Here is a 5,967-nt window from a genome sequence, read left to right as displayed (position 1 = left end):
TAGTGAGCTCCTCGAGCAATTTCGTAATAGCAGGGTCAGCCCCCGAGTCATTTGCATTTGGTCTATCCGGTATAGGTTCGGTCCTACAAATAGCTTATTGTTCAGGTTCTGGTTCGATCCCACTCGATGCTCAATACTAATTCTGTAGTTGCGCTACAGCAGCTTGTTGAGCCAGTAGCATTTCAAATATCAATTGGAGGCTGACTCCACCGTCTTCTCCGCCCTATGTAACTTGACCACTTGATCGAACTTCCCTGCGTATGCTACCTTCAGGATCAACACCCATATTTGCATTCAGGGCGAGATGTGAACTAACATCGACGAGATATGTAATTGGAACTTCCTCGAGGCCAACCTGAGGCACTTCGATCCCTGGGGTGGCTACAATGCCATTTTCTCCATGGAAACCGAGGTCGTTGTCGGCGTGAGTGGGTACTGTTTGCGAGTTAGGCATGTTGATCCTGAAATAAAAAATACTCACAAGAAAAAGCGTAAAGTAGTTTGCGTTATGAGAATTAATATCAGGCAATCACTATTATCCTTAGCCCCACGGCGGGCGCAAAACTGTTTACCCTAAAAATTGGATAACAATTAAATTTATAATATGGTTTTAAGGACACGTGATTTCACCTAACACCAATTAATAAATGTGAAGATTAGTGATAGAAATTGACAATAGGCTAAAGCAAACCCGCGTTTGAGTAGAATTCCGCCCTCGAGCTTGAATACCCCCGAACTGATTGGTGCAAGAACAGTTCAAAATATAACAAGCTGATGAACAAGAATATAAGCTAAAGAGAAAGTGTTATATTGCTTTGATATGCCAGAATGTCTCTTATAAATGATTGGAACCCCTCTTTATATAGTAAAGAAATCCTAATTATGGTACAACTCTAATTAGAGAAGGAAATCCCATGATTAGCTAATTAACCATCCTTGATTTGAACTGTTCCGAATTTCCACCATGATCTTTGACCAGTCACAAATATCTCGCGTTTCTGTTATTATGATACCTTCGATCTTGCTCGATGTCTATCTCATTTAGTCTCGATTACTACCGGTCTCGATCTTGTCAGGTACTTCGAATCCCGAATTCGGTACCTTATCCTCGTGCCTCGATCTGATCTATTACGGGATCGATCTTCGATCCCTCACAGTGGTCCCGATAAATTAGTAAAATCGAATACATGGGGTTAAAATAAACCAAATTGTTTTCTATTGTTTGATCGCAACCTAAGACTTATGATTTTAATTAGTTTTATGCACTTAACATAGAAAACAATCATGTTACTTATAAGTTATAATAGGGTAATTACGATTAAATTTTTCTGATAAAAATTACTCACTTTGTCCCGATTTAAATTTTATTTTAAAAAATTTAAATATTTTATATTCGATTTCACGGTCAAAATTAACAAGTTAGACTTTCAAAATCTAAATTGTGCCATAAGTTGGGACAAAGGGAGTATTACTTTCCACTTGATCAATGAGTAACGTTTCAGGACCATATACATGAAATTACTAACATGTTAGAAAAGTTTCTTGATCCAAGATAAATGAGATTATGAACAAACAATTAACAGTACTAATTCAAAATTCACCACCTTTCCAAGTAGATTTTATAATTATATACTGATTAATTTGTTCCAAAATTTTCTTTGTGAATCTAAGAGCAAAACACAGATAATTGGATTTAATTTCCAAGTCTTGTCATGTTAATTCTGTCTCTTACGTTGTTATCAGTGCAAATAATTTAAGTTGACAATTTGATGCCACTACTCCTACAAAGAAAATGTGATTATTGTGAATGCATTTTTTGACTTCGACATTCACTCAATAATTGAAGTAATCATTTACTTGCATTGGTTTTATAGTGTTTATTCGTCTCAATTATTACTTTAATTACTTTCTAGCTAGTTTGGGTAAAAGAAAACTTTGCCTTTTCACTAATATCGCTCTTAAACTTTTCGAATCATACACTTATACTTTTTATACACTTACATTTTTTTCACTTATTTTTCTTTTTGTGCCGGTTATTCTTTGAAGTATTACACTTTTAACTTAATTACCTCTAATAAACTGCATATCTAAATTAAAATGGTGTTTTTGTATAATTTCATAAATAGTTAGGCCTATCAAAATGGTAGCCAGAGGCGAATCCAGGATTTGAGGCTTATAGGTTCCTACCGTAATTTTAGATTAATATGCAATAATAACTGGGTTCACAGTTCGATATTTACAAATATTTAGTGAATTTCTTAATATAAATACAGGGTCTATACAAACGTTACTGAGTTCCCGGAGACCTGTATTCTATACTCTAGGTCCGCCCCTGATGGTAGCTGGAGAAATACAAAGCCACGCTACCCTTAGTATAACGTAGATTTTTCTTATATGAAGCGACAATGTAATTTTTTTAAAACATTTTTAGTATATTTTTTAAACTCTTATAGCAACTTGATTACTTTATTTTCTACATTACAAAGTTATACTTTAATATAAATCGGTACATGCTATTGCAAGTCAATTTCACATGATAATGTAAAAATATCTCTTACATAAGCATATATATCCTGGTGCGTAGGTATAGCTAGTGGTGAAATTTGAATTTTCACTAAGAAAATTTAAAATATAAAAAAATAAACACATAAAAGTTCTTAGATTGTATCGTGGAGATTTTAAATAATTAAAAGACCAAATACAATCAAAAGGGGGTCATGTATAATAAATAATAAATAATGCACATGCATTAGCACATGTCACTGCATAGTGGCGGAATTAATTTAGGGTGTGTTTGATACGAAAAAAATATTTTCCTATAAGAGGGATCCACCGAAGAAGATCCTTATCCTTCATCTTCCCTTTTTTCGGAGGAAAAAGATATTTTCATGGAAAATAAGTGGTTTTATCACTTATTTTCCGTTGTTTGGTTGGTGAGTGAAAAACTTTTTCCGAAAAATATTTTATGTGTTTGATTTGAGAGTGGAAAATATTTTTTTATGGTACTCTCTTCATCCTTCCCCCCTCCTTCCCCCCTCCTTCCCCCTCTTTTCCGAGGTTCACATGTTCAAGAATTTAATTATTCTTCTAAAAACTCACACAAACCCAAAAGAACTAATGTGATACTTTTTTATGCAAAAACAACGTTGAAATTTGTGCTCCATAGCTAAAAAGAAAATACTTTTTTTGGCTGAAGAAAAGAACTCTTTCTACAACATGAAAATAAGTACTTATTTTGTTGAAATGAAAGAAAATACTTTTTTTACACCATGAAAAGAAAATACTGTTTTTGTTGAAATGAAATAAAATACTTTTTACTTCATCATTTTATTAAAATAAAAAATATACTTTTGCTACATCATGAAAAAAGTAATTTTTTGTTAAAATAAAAAAAATACTTTTTTATATCATAAAAAGAAAATACTGATTTGTTGAAACGGAAAAAAAAATCTATCTATAACATAAAAAAGAAAGTACAATTAGTAATACTTTTATTAAAGGTGGGGGGGGGTGGGAGTGGGGTGAGGGTGGGCAGGGGTGGCTGGAGTGTGGGGTGTGGGGGTTGGTAGGGAAGGGGAATATGGTTGGGAAAGTTGAAAAGAGTTTTGGAAAATATTTTTGTTTTCCAAAATATTTAAGTCAACCAAACATGGGAAAATTAAAAAATATTTTTTCGAAAAATATTTTCCTTCATATTAAACACACCCTGGCTTAAAATTTATGAGTTTAAGTTTTAGTCCTTTTAGATTACTGGCTTAAAATAAATAATTTGTATATAATTCAATAAATTTCCTAAGACTAATATCGGGTTTAAATCAAGGCTAATGGACTTGGCGCATTCTCTGCCCTGCCACCCCGGAGTAGAACATGATGATTTTCTTATATTGTTTATCAAAAGTATCGAGTTTGAGCTTTAGAAATAAAAAAAATCTTAAAATTACCCTTTTAGGGGTCGTTTGATAGGAGGTATTAGAAAAAATAATGCAAGCATTAGCTCAATGCATTACTAATACCTTGTTTGGTGTATTTTTTCAACATGTGTATAACTAATACTTGTATTAGTTATACATCATATTTGGTATTATCCTATGTATAAGTTATGTATTAGTTATGCATTAATACCAAGGCTATTAATGCATGCATTAATATGGTTAAAAATAAAATTGTCCTTAAACTCCCTTAAAGCTAGAGAATATTGAGGGCATTTTTGTAAACAACTATCTTTCTTAAAAATTATGCAATGCATTATAATTTTGGTACACCACACCAAACAGTAGATAAGAAATAATATCTGCATAAATAATGCTTGCATTACTAACACATGTATTACTAATCCATGCATTACTAATACACCTTATTTCGCACTATTCTTATACGCCCTACCAAACGACCCCTAAATAAACTTATACGGCGTGAATCTGAATTAACCAAAGTCAATAATTTTTGGACAATAAATGAAATGATTAAAGAAAACAACTAATGCACATAGTATGTATACAATCTATGCAAATTGAAGTCCTGTCTACATTATTGCTCAGAAGTCTGAATATATATACCAAAGAATGGGATTTTGAATAATACTGTTAACTCTCTTATACATCATTCAATGATTTTGCAATCTATTGCTTTATGATTGACACCTCTCTCTGTCCACTTTTCACCAAACCTAGCTACCCCTACACCCCCCCTACACCTTTCACTCTTTCCCTCACTCATTTCATTCATTTTTATTCATTTGCATATGAAAAGTGATTCATATATAAGTTTTATAGGTTTAATTTTAAAAATTTTAATATTGAATTCATTGTATTTTTAAATAGTTGGTTCACATTTATTACAGTATTTATTATAGTTTTAGTGGATTATTACGTATAATTTATATTTCATATTAAAAGTACTTGTTTCAGATAAACTCAGTGCTGTGATACATCCATGCCCCGTTGCAGCATATAAACAACGGCGGAGCTAAGACGATTTTCACCAAGGAGTACAAAAAATGAAAAAAAGTAAATTTGCAAAGAAGTCAAGAGAATTCAACATCATATATATACATACAATAAAATAATTAATCTTATATACATAGTGTAAGTTCCCGACGAGACCGAGTTCATTGAACCTGATCTTAACAGTTATATCAGAGGTATGTTCAATTTCAATGACCTCACTGTTTCCAGATTAATAATCTCAAAAGAGAGATCTCTGGACTAAAGGCTGCAAATATAGCCCTAGATAAATTAATAAACAAGAATGTCTTGTTCAATTCTATTCGAAAAATAGAAGGATTCTCAAAAGAATTATGCTATTATAGTTAAGGAAATCTTTGCTATAATAAAATGTGTGTTAAAATTGCTATAATCAAAAGTTTTTAATAAAAACTGATTATCAAGCAGCAAAGTTTCCCTAGCTCCGCCATTGCATATAGATACACACATGTATGTCAATTGTATTTATGTATGTATGTATTAAAATTGCAAGCATTCGTGTGGAGTATCTAAATATAGATTATGGGTACTATAGGGCACATGGGGCTCAAATTAATTTCTTTATTAATTAATAATATAAGAGGCAATGGCTCTGGTCTATGATAGAGACCATACTTCTAGCTTCTTATTACAACAGCTTCATATCTCTGTCCTTTCTCAGAGGGCTGTGCTGTCTTTGTCTGCTCAGCATTCAAGGCGGGCTCTCTCAATTACTATTCCTATGTGACTATAAATTATGTTACCATATCTTTTTTTTTAATAAATTATGTTACCATATCTTTTTTTTAATGATGTTATAAATTAATTTAACTTGGTTGAGTCAAAAAAAATGAAGAATCTAAGTTTTATATATATTTACTAATTACTAGTAAATATTTGATTGTGAATCAAAATATCTATAAATATTTATTTGTGGACCAAATTATTAATATATATTAACTTAAGATCGTTACAGAAACGATAAACTTTAAATTCGAAAACTGCG

Source organism: Nicotiana tabacum, chromosome 5, assembly GCF_000715075.1.
Source record: "Nicotiana tabacum cultivar K326 chromosome 5, ASM71507v2, whole genome shotgun sequence".
In the NCBI taxonomy this organism is placed as follows: Eukaryota; Viridiplantae; Streptophyta; class Magnoliopsida; order Solanales; family Solanaceae; genus Nicotiana; species Nicotiana tabacum.
Note: the sequence above shows the minus strand (reverse complement) of the source record.